The sequence below is a fragment of the Crocodylus siamensis genome, chromosome 8 (assembly GCF_052110815.1).
Source record: "Crocodylus siamensis isolate JL-2025a chromosome 8, ASM5211081v1, whole genome shotgun sequence".
Taxonomy (NCBI): domain Eukaryota; kingdom Metazoa; phylum Chordata; order Crocodylia; family Crocodylidae; genus Crocodylus; species Crocodylus siamensis.
This window is the reverse complement of record NC_143402.1, coordinates 15,336,265-15,351,184: the sequence shown is the minus strand read 5'-3', so window position 1 is coordinate 15,351,184 and position 14,920 is coordinate 15,336,265. Positions and strand designations below refer to the sequence as shown.

The 14,920-nt window shown below is 43.9% G+C and overlaps 2 long non-coding RNA genes across 2 annotated transcripts in view; one reads left to right on the top strand and one right to left on the bottom strand.

The window, feature by feature from the left end:
* The window catches only part of LOC149858115 (uncharacterized), a 92,710-nt gene extending 82,630 nt beyond the window's left edge, over nucleotides 1-10,080 (bottom strand). Inside the window, exons 1-2 of the long non-coding RNA XR_016443829.1 lie at nucleotides 10,013-10,080; nucleotides 9,297-9,543 (exon numbers count right to left, since the gene is read on the bottom strand). This is a non-coding gene — a long non-coding RNA (uncharacterized LOC149858115). The remainder of the gene's footprint in view (nucleotides 1-9,296; nucleotides 9,544-10,012) is intronic.
* Nucleotides 897-10,564, top strand: LOC149858114 (uncharacterized). Its single transcript, XR_016443830.1, has 3 exons — nucleotides 897-1,034; nucleotides 8,361-8,436; nucleotides 10,443-10,564. It is a non-coding gene; the product is annotated as an uncharacterized LOC149858114 (long non-coding RNA).
* Nucleotides 10,565-14,920: the final 4,356 nt, after the last annotated feature.

Sequence of the window (14,920 nt, the reverse complement as noted above, 5' to 3'; positions counted from 1 at the left end):
CCTATATTTTTAAATCATTAAAAGTACTGGGAGAGAAGTAATCTGGTAAAATAAGCAAATGATCCCTTTTGAAACATCGCTTTGATTCTCAATTAAGTCAAAGCTGACAACAGTTTATGAAACTGTTAATAAATTAAAATCTCATGTTAGAGGAAGTTACCTAGTATATCAATTTATATTTTAAAAGTTTATGCTTGTAAACACGTTTCATTATAGTGCATGGAGAGGTTGAAAACATTCTTTTTTCACAGCTCCACAGTGTGTCTTTGTTCCCCTGTTCCAGATTTCCCTAAACAGTGAAAACACTGCTAAGCTTTATAAATCATTCATGCTAAGCATAACAAATAATTGTCTTTGTAATCACAGGCTATAAATAAATCTCAGCTATTATTCAGAAGGAGCCCATGACAGATAAACAGTTTAACTCTTAAATGATAAAATAATGTCTTACCTTCAGCTCTGTTTAAAATAAAACTCTTGGTACCATGGACGCAAATTCAAAATCTACCAAATTCTGTCAACATTGTAAGAAGTGTAGTATTGGAGTATTCAGGTAGGGTGCAGAGTGACTACTTTATACTGGGCAATGTCAGATGCCAATGCAATCTTTTGAAGTTGGAAGGTCTTGTACAGGTTAACCCCATTGTAAGTTACAGTGTGAAGAAGAAAGCAGATTCTATCACAAAAAGTGAGTGAGAAGTACCTGAATAAGATGAGGAGCAAAAGGAGTTTTCACTCTGCTTAAGGCGTTGCTCTGTGTAGATTACTGAATTTCTACAGCAAAGTGAAAATCCTTTACTCCAAACTAGTGGTAACTCCCTGATATTAAGTATGGCTGTTTAATAATACTCTTAACTAAATGATTTTCTCTTTTTGATGGAAGGTCCAATATCTTTCCAAGTAAGTCTTTTTGTCTCCGCATGGCAACTGGAGGCAGTTCTCAGCTGTCAATCAAAGATCCTCTGAAGCATAAAGACCAGCTCAACTTTTCCAGCCAAGTGCTCTACTTCTGTTGCAAGGCAGCAAAGCCAATGGTAACACTAGGTTCTCTCTGGTGGACACTTTTCTTTAATGGGATTTTTTTTTCAAAAGTAATTTTTTAATGAGTCATATTCCACTTCTCCTGAATACTGTTCTCACGCTGAAATAGTTATTTTTTGATTCTTCACAAAAAATCCAGAAACGTAATAAAAAGATTCTACTCCATCATCTTAATAAGAACACGAAAAGGAAATCCAAATAAAAGTTTACAGTATTACAAATGCCAGTGCTGATCTACTTTCTCCTCTAGCTATTTATAATCCACTCATAAAATGAGTTCTTGGATTTGGAGAAGGGAACTTCAGACACAGAAAAGTTGTTCCCACAGGATTTATTTTGAGAAAACTATTTTGAGGGTTCATATTTCATAGATTTCATAGACATTAGGGCTGGAAGGGACCTCAGAAGATCATCGAGTCCAGGCCCCTGCCCCAAGGGCAGGAAGTCACCTGGGGTCATAGGATCCCAGCAAGATAAGCATCCAAATTTCTCTTGAAGGTGTTCAATGTAGGTACTTGAACCACCTCTGATGGCAGGCTGTTCCAGACCTCGGGGGCTCGGACAGTAAAGAAATTCTTTCTTATGTCCAGCCTGAAACGGTCTTGCAGTAGTTTATAACCATTCGGCCTTGTCATCCCTTGGGGAGCTCTGGTGAACAATTGTTCCCCCAGTTCCTGGTGAATTTAAACTCAGATTTCAAGATAATTTTTTCTGTATATATCAAGCATAGTTCTTCTGTCCAATACCAATGAGGAATCTGTCATTCCTGTCACTAAGAAAATGAAGGTGGCTATAGAGGGTAAATGAGAGGAGCATAACAAGATCTGCAGATTGAACTGTCAATTCATTAAGTCTTTAAGATAAGTCAGTTCATGACTAGAAGCTTTCAAACTTCACAATCCTGCTCCCACCATCACTAGCTGGTCACCAAAGTGACAAACTAGCAGCAGTTACAAGAAGGTTGTCTGGCACTTGGATGATGCAGGAGTGTGATTCGGCAGCTGTAACTACGACTGAGCAACTCTCTTCAGGATCTGCTCTGCTCACCCCATGTGAGGAGGGATCAAGAAAAGGTACCCTAAACATAGCCAGTGGCAACATGTAGGGTGCATGGGGATGCACATGCACCCCCTGAGAGCGCTGGTGCCCCCCCTGACAGGCAGCGCTCCCTGCCTAGGCGATGGGTAGGGGACAGGTGGGAGTGTCAGTGCCCCTCTTATGAGTGCTGGCCAGGGAGTGGGGTGGAAGGTGAAGCATCACTGACACTTCCAAGAGTGCCATGGCCACTTCTGGGAGCACCGCTCACGCTTCCTGGTCAGTGTGATAGGCTGCAGGGGACACCCTTCCCCACCCCTGGTCTGCACAATCAGCCGCGGGGGGGACCTCTACCCCCGGTCACCGACTGGCTGCTGACTCAGGTGGCACCAGTCGCCCATGAACATAGCACGTCTATCTTCTTCCTGACTCAGTAACCTCATCCATTGGGATCACTTTTACTACAGTCAAAATCAACGAAGACACACAATCAATTTTGGGACTTGGAACATCTGGACCGTGGTGGACAATCCTAAAAGTGAATGCCTAGATGGTTGCACTGCAATCATGGCTCAAGAACTCAAGAAACAGAACACTGATGCTGCTGCACTGAGTAAGACCTGGCAAGTGGGAGATGGGCAGGTCAAAGAACATGGAGGCAGCTATACCTTCTTCTGGAAGAGTAAACAGGAAGGAGAACGCCAGCTTCAGGGAGTTGGTTTTGCCATCAAGAATGAACTCATAAGTACCATCAATGCTGCCTGAGGAAGATCCTTCAAATCCAGTGGGAGGACAGAAGCACTAAAATTAGGAGCCTCTCACAAGCAAACACCATAATCATCAAAGTGATGATCATCTAACATCAACTTTGCTGGACCAGCCAACTCCAGACTGCCAATGCAAGTTTTAATCTCCCAGCTCAGTCAAGACATACACTCAAGAGGAGGGCAGAGACAGTGCTTCAAGGACCTGGTGCTGTCCACGGGTGATGACCTGGTGAGGGGGCTGCGGGTGATGGGCCACCTGGGAGACAGTGATCATCGCTTGCTGGAATTCACCATCCAGCGTAAGGTGGCAAAGGGCTGCAGCAAGGCAACAGCCCTAGACTTTAGGAGGGCTGACTTCAACAAGCTAAGGAGGATCGTTGGGGAAGCGCTGAGGACCCAGAGGGGAAGGGAGCCAGATGTCCAAGGTGAGTGGTTGCTCCTTAAGGAGACGATCCTTCATGCCCAAAGGGAGGTAATCCCAACAAGGGTCAAAGGGAGCAGGAGGGCACATAAACCCCCATGGCTCACTAGGAGCATCCGGGAATGTCTCCTTGCTAAAAGGGAGGCATACACCCAATGGAGGGATGGGGTCATCACCAAGAAGGACTATGTTACAGTCGCCCGAGGATGTAGGGGGGCAGTCAGGAAGGCCAAGGCAGAGATGGAGATAGGACTAGCTTCCCAGATTAAGGACAATAAGAAGTCCTTCTTCAAATACATAGGGGGTAAAAAGAGGGTCCCGGGTAATGTGGGGCCCCTGCAGGACACGATGGGCAACTTAGTCGTCATGCCAGATGACAAAGCTAACATATTTAACGATTTCTTTGCCTCTGTCTTCCTAAGTAGGGACCAGTTCAGCCACCTCCCTGCTGGGCCCCCCTCGGGCCCCGGGAGAGACACGCCTGGGCCAGGGGTTAGCGAGGAGTTAGTTAGGGTACTTCTGGAGAGGCTGGACGTGTTCAAGTCCGCTGGTCCGGACGATCTTCACCCTAGGGTTCTACAGGAACTGGCCGAGGTCATTGCGGGACCCCTGGCGCGGCTCTATGAGCACTCGTGGTGCTCTGGTGAGGTGCCGGAGGACTGGAAGAGGGCCAATGTGGTCCCTATCTTCAAAAAGGGAAAAAAAGAGGACCCGGGAAATTACAGGCCAGTTAGTTTTACCTCAATCCCGGGTAAGCTCTTTGAAAAAATTATCCTGGCACACATCCAGGAGGGCCTTGTAGGGGAATGCATGCTCAGGGGCAACCAACATGGGTTCATCAGTGGCAGGTCTTGTCAGACCAACCTGGTGGCCTTTTACGATCAGGTCACCAAATCATTAGACGCAGGGGTTGCTGTGGATGTAGTCTTTCTGGACTTCCGGAAGGCTTTCGACACTGTCTCTCACCCTGTCCTCATCAAAAAGCTGGGAGACTGTGGTGTCGATGCCCACATGGTCAAATGGGTAGCCAACTGGTTAGAGGGCCGCACCCAGAGGGTGGTAGTGGATGGGTTCTTCTCGACCTGGAAGGACGTGGGCAGTGGGGTTCCGCAGGGCTCGGTCCTCGGGCCCACACTGTTCAACATCTTCATCAGTGACTTGGATGAGGGGGTAGAAAGCACCCTGTTCAAGTTTGCTGATGACACTAAGATGTGGGGGGATGTGGGTGCACTAGAAGGGTGCAATAGGCTACAAGCTGACCTTGACAGGTTGCAACGGTGGGCGGATGAGAATAGGATGGGGTTTAACACTGATAAGTGCAAGGTGTTGCACATGGGGAGGAAGAACCGGCACCACACTTACAGGTTGCGGAACTCCCCTCTTGCCAGCACGGAGATGGAAAAGGATCTTGGAGTCGTCATTGACTCCACGATGAACATGGGCCGGCAGTGTGGGGAGGCAGTCAAGAAGGCCAACCGTACCCTGTCATGCATCCACAGATGCATCTCGAGCAGGTCCAGGGAGGTGATCCTCCCCCTCTATGCGGCACTGGTCAGGCCGCAGCTGGAGTACTGCGTCCAGTTCTGGGCGCCACACTTCAAGAGGGACGTGGACGATATGGAAAGAGTCCAGAGGAGGGCCACTCGTATGATCAGGGGTCAGCAGGGCAAGCCTTATGAGGAGAGGCTACGGGACCTGAACCTGTTTAGCCTCCACAAGAGAAGGTTAAGGGGGGACCTTGTGGCCTGCTACAAACTGGTCAGGGGGGATCAGCAGGTATTGGGGGAGTCCCTGTTCCCCCGTGCGCTGCCAGGAGTGACCAGGAATAACGGTCACAAGCTGGCGGAGGGTAGGTTTAGATTAGATATTAGGAGGCGCTACTTCACAGTCAGGGTGGCTAGGGCCTGGAACCGGCTTCCAGGGGAAGTGGTGCAGGCTCTTAGCCTAGGGATTTTTAAAAGGAAGTTAGATGAGCACCTTGCCGGGGTCATCTGACCCCGGTGCTCTTTCCTGCCAAGGCAGGGGGTCGGACTAGATGATCTTCCTAGGTCCCTTCCGACTCTAGCTACTATGAAACTTGTACATCCTCTAGGCCAACTTGAAAAAATGCAACATTGACATCAACTCATGGGAGACTACTGCTCAGGACCCCTCCCCCACAAATGGAAGAAGAGTCTGTTGCAAGGATTTCAGTACTTTGAAATTACAATGACAACAGGAGATGGAAAAGCAGGAGCAGTAGAAACAGCATGTCACAGACCAAATCAAGAACCCTGAGCCACCTACTCTGCGTGGAAACACATGCCCAAGTTACAGTAGAGTCTGTCACACCCCGAGTGGCCTTGTCAGCCATCTTTGGCCCCATAGATAAGACAATCATGGAAGACAATCATCCTTGACTATGAGAGATTGCTGAAGAAGATGAGTCAGTACATATACATTCTGCTGTGGCAACTCATGTTAGAAACATGCTGATCACCACACCAATGTGCATGTCTATTCACTTTGAGATGGAAGCTATCATTGAAGAAAGTATGAAGAGTCCTGCAAACTTCTGGCTTTTCTATGTGCTTGGCTAAAGCTATCATAGTTGGATATGAACATTCTCCACCAGATACAGGAGACTTCCTTTTAGGATTTGCAGACATTCCCCAATTAAAGAGTGCAACTAACAGGCAGGACAAATATTTTTTTTAGTTTAATGAATTTCTTAGAATAAGTCACACATGCTGGAATAACAAGTGGAGAGGCCATACCACCCAGCATGGATGAACTGTAAACTCTGAATGGGCTGAACTGTAAACTTTTTTTTCTTTTAAGGTAACTCTACTGAACAGTAAAAAATATTGACTTAAAGACTTGGGATCATGCCAAATGATAAATAGCAACTGCTCCGAGGCACCCAAGTACTAGAAAAGAAAGCAATAGAAAACATGCATCCTGTGTAGAAACACCCTTTATCAGATTAGTCCTTTAATATTAACATTTGCCATACTAACTTGGTGCCATTTTTTTGTTCCAAGTTATTTATGAATCTGTACCCTATCTTGCTTTCCCTCCAGTGACAAATGCAGTCCTTTCTAACATCCTATGCTGGCTTGAGATCCAGCAAAAAGTGTACTTCACAAAGATTAAATAGAAAAAAACTGGCATATTTCTCAAAAGAAAACATTTGCACAAGGTTCCAAATAATTTCAGGGTTGCCATCATTGAAGAATCCAAATATCTAATAGCAACTGTCCAAGCGTAGGAAAACAAACAGGCAGAATAATCATAGTATTCATTCCTTATCCAGTGTGAAAATGTTTTGTAAATTTGACCATATGCCTTTGAAAAACAGCACTGTTTGTGGTTCTTTCCACTGCATGGTGGCACTATCCCCAATTATACAAACAGTAAAGAAACTAAGCATTTAAATATTTTCTGTACACAATTATGTGATAGGATTAGAGGGATGGTGAGAGGAGTATGACAGAACAAATAAACAATTAGGGTCTGATTTTCAGAGGTTGCTGGGCAGTCAAACCTCTATCTGAAAGATATTTGACAGGTAGGAACTCAGATCTAAAGCTTATACCTTTAATCTCTTTCAGGGAATCTTAAATTCAAATCCCTATAGTTTCATAAACACACACAGTACTAGCTGGTGTGAAGAAAAAAGTTTCTGTTACTCCATGACTTCCAAAACTAAGTACCTGAATCAAAAGAATTATTCAATATACTTTTTCTAAGTAAGACCTAAACATTGAAAGTACTTTAGTGATAGTAGGTTTTGCTAATTCACTACATAAGGTAAAGGAAGTCCACACATAGAGCTAGTTACAGAGCTACATGGATTCTTGTCATCGTAGAATTTGAGCCCCTCACAATGAGTAATGGATTTTATCCTTACAATCAATCCTTTTAAGACAGGAATCTTATTGAACAATTGAGGAACTGAGGATAGAACAGGATAGATTATGACTAAGTACAGGCAGTCAAAAAGCCCAAGGCAGAATCGATTCAATCTAGGCAGCTTCCTCTAAGCCATGTAAGTTGAACCGATAACCTACTGAACTGACATTTAATTTTCAATTGGGAAAGGTGGGGGAGGCCTGCACTGACCCAGGCCAGTAGGCAAGGGACGCTAGAGAACGTCTCCCAGCCTGCTGGCCATTGCCAGCCCAGCCAAGTGGGGGTGCCCCCGATTGGCTCCCCAGTACATGCTCCCAACCTCCTGCTGTCCCCCCACAGAGAGTTGAGTCCCCTGTCTGGGTACTGGCCCACCTTGAGGGAGCCTCCCCCTCGGCTGCAGAGGAGCAGGAGAATTTCCCTCCACTCCCTGAGGCTGCCTGAAACTCGCAGCAGCTAAGGCAACCAGCTCTGGGGTTTGGGAGGGAAAGAATTCCCCTTAGCTGCCTGGGGCTGCCCCAGGCTGGGTGATCCTGGGTTGGGGTAAAGGGAAGCCACCCCAAGGCAGGGGCTCCCTGGTGCCCCATGCTGAGCTGCATGGGCAGGCACCCGGCCAGGAGGACTCCTTTTTCCTCCATCCTGTAGCAGCAGGAAGGAGGGAGAGCTCCCAAGGGTTGGAAAGCCCCCACCTGCTGTGTAGACCCTGGCTAGAGAGGTCTGGGGGTCTGTTTCCCTGCCCCCAATACCTGTTCTGATGAGCTGACAGATACAGGCAAGAAGCAGGCTAGGGAGCAGAGGGGTGAAGCAGTCCCTGCTAAACTGAAGCAGATGGCATAATCCAGGGCTGCAAAGCATTCTGGGATGCTGCGAACTGTGAGTTAACTTAAACCATGAAGGGATCCGGGATAGAAGTTCCATAAACTGGTTTGACTTAAATCAGCTAAGTCTGATATTACATCCAACCAGGTTTATCTTAAACTGCTTTGGGCCATTTTCAAAGCAGTTTATGTGCACTGAACTTCTGTTCTGTTACAGGTTTAAACGAGTTTCTGACCACTTAAACTGGTTTATGTAAAACTTTTGTCCTTAGCCTATGTGACTTGCGCAAGGAGTAGTGAACTAGGAACTCAACCAAGATCACCTGGATTCCAGGCCTGTGCTTTACTCATAAGACCATCCTTCTTCCCTACTTTTCTGTCTTCCAGATCCTGCATAAACATTGCCACAGTTGCCTCATTTTCTGAGTTCATGACAAGAAAACAAATGGAAATGTTTCTAAAGGTAGATTAGCCTTTCTGCAATATGCTCATATATGATCTTGTTTTCTTCTTGATTGCTTATGCTGACTAAGCTTCTTGAATGGATCTCAACAAACTCATACTAAAGACAGAACTGTGAAGAAGTTATTCATAGTAGCTACTCTGCAGATGCAGTCACATAATAAAACTCATAGGTGAAGGTTTTGGCTTGGACTAAATCCTTGCACAGTTACCTGAATATATTTTTTACCAAATGAAAATGTTTAATATAGCATTTTCCGCCCAGGTGAACCTTTAACATTTTTTATTCTCCTGTGCAATATGGAGTTTCATTTTTACCTGGGAGAAATAGTACAATCTGTACATTCTCCTTTGCCTGAGGAAGGGCAAGTGAGCCCCAAAGCTTGCAAATAAAGAAAAAAATCTGCAACTATTTAGTTGGCCTAATAAAAGATGTCACCTCTACCAAGAGTTCTGCATAGCTCATATAGCATTAGTAATTTATCTAAAAAATCTACAAAACAAAACTTTGGTGAAATGAAATAAACTACTTGTATTTGCAGTTGTCCTTATCCAAGATTGCAAAATCTTTATTTACATATGTAAACTGTACCTGTCTTTGCAAACTGAATACTTTGCACTTGAATATCTAAAGGTTTTCCATGTAAAATTTATACATACAGGAAATATAAAACATGAACCGCAGCTGCAATTTTAAAAGTTATATTTTGGCACAATGAGTTGATATAATACCCCTGGAATGTTTTTATTCCAAGTTCATACAGATACTTTTTATGCATATTTCAAAAGCATGAGTTGATTTAGACTACGGAGCAGTAGTGCTTAATGTGAAGGAAGAAAGGAAAAACTGGTTAAACTCACCACAGCGGGAGAGACTACAGTGCCGAAAGAGAACCATGGTTCCTCCATTCAGGTAGAGCAGCCCCAGAGTTGCACAGGCTGGGGACACATGCCAGAAGGGGAGAGGAAAGCATGGAGAGAGCCAGCAAGAGGGGAGCTGAGTCCTTAACCATGAGACGTCCGGCAGGAGGATCCAAGCCCCGGGGAGTTGGCTGCAGGCCGGCAGGAGAGTCTAGCTGGGCTCTGTTGAGCCGGGGCGGGATGCTGGCTGCATAGACATGGCAGAGGAAAGTAATGTGAGTGGCCAGATGCTCCACTGAAGGCAAGTCAGCTGCAGGAGAAGTGACCACACCCAAACAAGGTGCTGTCAGTTTTTTTTTTTTATTTCCTGAATACCCTTTTGGAGACCTGAGTGAGGTAGGCCTGGAGACAACCAGACAGGGGGGCCCTCAATCCCTGGGACTGCTTAAAGGGGACCTCAGTTGGCCACAAGCCGAGAAGAAAATCAGGGACAAGGGCAGGGCACGTGACCCAAATGCAGGGTCAAGAAAGGCCCCTGATTATGGTGAAAAGACCCAGCTGAAAAGCAGCTGGACAAGAGCCAAAAGGTGTCAGGCTCGAAGATGTAAGAACCTGGATGGGTTGGGTTTTTTTGTTGCTTTTAATTACTGGAGGTTGGGCACCACAAAGAAAAGAGAGGTGCATAAGGCCCAAAAGTGAATACCTGCAAGACTTACCTGGGACTGAAAAGAAGGTCCTGGAGTTATCTTCTTTTGGTTCAGTTGAAGTTTTCTTTTGAAACACTTGTGAGTCTACAAGAAAAAGAAAGTCTAGACAAGACCACCCATCAAGATCTACCAGTGTAATTTGGTGGTGTAACATTTGGTTGGCGCTAGGATGGGATATAGGGGAGGTTGGAGCCCCAGATGAAGTCCCTATCCAGACTGGCCTCAGCCAGCTGCAGTGAAGACTAATACCTCCCAATCTAAAACATCACTGAAACATCAAAATGTAGCAGGCAAGAGTCGGGTATTTCCACAGTGAGGTTAAAGCAAACGAACACGTGATCAACGTTCTGGTCCGGGTAAGCACCAGACCACTGAGCCCGTGGCCTTTTCCAGGGCCGTGATGACACTTAACAAGGCTTATTTCTTTCTTGTCTTTCAGTATATCACTGACAAGAACAAACGAGCATGGGAAGGATAGCAGATGGCACAGACTAAAAAAAAAGGCTCGATTGATTAACAACTCCTACAATATTGTATCCAGTTGCATTTATTCCATGACTAGTTTTAACAGAATTTTAGCTTTTCAGATGCTTAGTTTTCAGATCATGTCTTCATACAGCTAATATTCTTGCTCTTTATGACATCTCATCATGGACATCCTCAGGAGCTCTGTTATTTGCCTTTTGGTAGTTCAGCAACAGATTATGTTAATAGCTCTGCCTTTTGGATCAATGTGTAAAACTCCTACAACACCAGTCATTTCTAAATTACTGTACCTTGTAGAAATAACAGTCATTTGTGGAAATTATACTGAAAAATAATGGTTTCGTATTCCTGGACATTTTACAATAGTGGGGTAGAATGCATGTGTGAAAAGAACTGTCATAACTGCAACAGAAAGACAGCTATACCTGGAACCCCTCTGCTCAAGGGACAGCAGGAACTGCTTACCTAGTACACTTTAAAGATGAAGAAGGAGCCTGAATTCCCTCTGCACTGGGTGGAAAAGAGCATGACTGCACTGCTGGGAACATCTCTTACTTGGGCTAGGTTGACCCTAAACAAATTAATAAAATTGGAGAGGATGAGTGATGCCTGACTGATATTACAGGACCTTTAACTTTCCTGTTGAAGTAAGAAAAAGTTGTGTTCTACACTAGTAATCAGAAGTATGATGAGGAGGTGAGAAAACACTGAGAGTAACATGATATTAATTTGTGAAAATTCCAATAGTAACATAGTATTGGCAGCTTCTGGTATAATGAAATTAAATTCCATCCCAGTGATCTAGAAAATGATTTGAGTAAAGCAAGGGCAGCACATATTGGCAGCTAGCCTTGTTAAATCCAGAGAGAAAAACTCACACAAACTGTATAGCTTTATGTTTCCAAGGCTTCAAGCAGCTTCTATCTGAAGACAAGGAAAACAAATGTTGCTCTTCTAATGTAAGTAAGCATATGTAATTTAGATATTAGTTTGCATTTTGTTAGTCTTCCCAATATTCCTGCATAAATTAGGGTGATGCAGGCTCCAAGGAAAGCTGGGTTCTCTCATTGACCTAGTCTGCTGACACCTGTGTTCTGCCAATACCTACCTAAAAATGCTTTAGAATGACTGAATAGTACAAACATGATTTTACTGAATCCTTACTGATAGCTGCAAATGATACACAGCAATAAGAACCTAACCAAAAGATTAGAAAATACTAAGGTTTTAAAAGCTCTTACCTACACACAGTGATAGCTGAGTCACAATTACTGTCAAACAAGCCTAGAACTTTATGACCAAAGAAAACAAATAAAACAAAAGCCTAACCTTTTTATTTTAAATTGTTTTCTTTCTACCTCCCACATGTATCCTTCAGCAACCGGTTACCAGTAGCCCGCAAGAAAGTCCTTCTCATTCCACAGTTTCAACTTTTTGATTTATTTATAAATAAAAGCCTCTAAAATATTAATATTTTGTTTCCAAATAACAGGGTGTAAGGAGATATCCAGACACAATAAAGTTTTAAAATGCCATATTTGGTCAGCCAAACTTAATTCTACCCTGTAGTGACATCAGGAAAAAAATAAAAAACTGCACCAGTATAATTAAATTTGGGGTTATAAAAATATGATATACTTGCTGTATGATTATAGTATGATTACTTCCTTACTACTGAGATGTGAAGCTGGTTTTGTGTTTAATGTGCTTGACTTAAGATTCACCTTTACTCTGTATTTTCTAGGTTCATGCTTAATGTTGGGATTGTTAGACCATCCCTGCAATAATTATTAAATATATTACCATAGCGCTAGCCATGGACCAGGTCTTTTCTTTTTAGTAATCATACAATACAGAACAAAAAGGCTTACCATCTAGGTACATAAAAAATGACAGCATATACATTAAATGAAAGAGAATAAGGAAGTATAAGGAAACAATGAGACAGTATCATGTCAGTATAACAGACAGGGGTCTTGATCTAATTACTGTCAACCATTTTGTGGAACCACAAAAAAATAGATTCTTTAAAGGAATAATTAAAAAGAGGACAGCTTTGTGGATGTTTATGTGTAGCTTGCCAAAGCAAGAGGGTCAGCACAGGAAAAAACACAGATGCTTGTTTGAAAACATAACAAATAGGTGATAGACACTGGCATTATAAACTGATGGAGTCAACCTCTCAGTAGCAAATGAGAGAGAACAGGTACGGTAAGAAGAGGCAGTGAATAACCATGAAAGTGAAAACCAGTAACTTTTGTTTCATGTGATGAAGAAAAACCAATGGAGGGACTGTATGATCCAAGCAACAGACCAGGAAAAGTGTCTTTGCAGCAGAATTTTTTTACTTTTACATTACTGAAATGTATTTAGTCTTAATTTCAATCGTCATATCTGGCCCTTTTTTAAAGATGAAAATGATCACTAACTGCAGACTAAAAGTTTATGAACTCAGGAAGGCAATCTACTGTTAGGTGGCTACTGCAATGCTGGATCATAATATTATGAAGGTGGTGGTGGTGATGGGGAGTTCTCCGTTCTTGGCTGTTAGATTTTATGGTCAGTCATACAGCTCTTCAGTGTCCTAAAGCTACTGGGTTAGCACCTGTACTAACCTGCACTAACTGCTTCCACCCTGGCAAGTTGGTGGAGGTAAGGATAGAGATAAGAATTTGAAATTACTCTTTTGTTTGTTCATGCTTGGACTTTGGGCCATGGGAGACTTGTGCCTCCTGAGTCTGGGGGGGTACCTCCAAAAGCCACCGGTGGCAGGGATGGGACTAGCAAGCACCTGCAGAAGCCATCAGTGGCATCTTCAGTGGGGACAGGGCTGGTGAGCAGCTACAGAAGCTGCTAGTGGCAATTTTTAAGGCACATTAAGGGCATGAGTCTACACATGCATGCCCTTAATGTGCCTTAAAAATGGCAATTTAAGGCTATGAGTCTAAATTTGATACCTGCATAAAGTAAATCGCTACGTCGCATTAGTGCACATGTACCATGCATCTCCTTGTGAGGTAATGCGACTTAGCTATTTGTGCCTAAATTTAATGCACCTGAATGTGCATTAGTGCATCCATGTATAGACACATGCCTAAATCACCTTAATACGTCTTAAGCAAAGGTACATTAGGTTTAGGCATGTGGAAATACACGTGTAGACATGCCCTTTCTGTATTGGGAAGCTGCAATAGGATCTTATCAATTGCTGGTCTTATACTTGAACTGTCACAGATATTATCCAGCTCAGGATAAGAGAGGGTTCATGTACATGTTCTATTAGTGCAGAGCATACTGCACTGGATTTCGTGGCTCCTGGGCACAGAGTCTACATGTGCACTTGGGACCACAGCAGTTTGAGCTGGAGCAGAGCAACCTCAGGCTGGCAGCAGGCTCAGGGGGTCAGAGATTGGAGGGGCTGGCTGAGACATGAGAGTACCCGAACAGTGGAGCTGTGTAACTAGGTAGCAGGCAGGAGTCTGGTCCCCTGCTGCCTGGGCTGCCTGAGCAAAATTTATGCTGAGGTCAATGTTTACACATCCATTTAGGAGATTATTTTCACTGCTGTAAAACAGTAACGTCTCCAACAGTACTATCTTATGGCAGGGAAAATTAGTTTGCTTCTGTCTAATAGCATTGCACATATAGACTGATACTTTACACTGCAGCAAATTAGTCTACTGCACAGTTAAGTGCACGTGTAGATGTATCTAGTGACTGGGATTTATATTACACACGTGTTAATCCACAACTTAATTGTAAAATAAATGAAAGTCTGAGGGACCACAGACTGTTTTCATTTGTTCATAGTTCACTCATTTATGATATACTCTGAGGCTTTGTTGGAACATTGTGAAACTGAGTCAAAACTTCATAGGTTGTATCAATGTCAAGCCATGACACAATGAAAGTATACACGTTTAAAACATCAGCACGTTATAGACTGATAATATATAGAGCTAAAACATTGACATATTAGTACTGTGGCACACCGATGTGCTGCCTCAAAGCAGTGATAAATGTATCAAAACGATAAATCTGTATCAGCAGTAAGATGAAGTGCCTCACAGGTGTTGCCCCAGCCACCACGGTAGAACAGGCAACACAACATCCCAGTACACCTGAATGCGGCATTTAGGTGTCCAACTGTGTCACGCAGAAACAAAGACCTAAGAACCGCCACATATTGTTGGGACCCTGCTTCACCGCCCTGACATACTGGCATGCTATCGAAAGGCCATCGGCCCATACCAGAACGAGGACACCGGACGTCAGGGCAGGCAACCAACCCCTTCAAAACTTCCTTTTATAGGCTAAGATTGCTCCTCAGCCTCTTGAAAGCTCAGATAAAGGGTAGCAGCTTCTTAACCTGGCAGGGAAAATACCACGTATCTGTGTTCAAGAAGGCAGTTTTCCTGAACAGCTTCACAG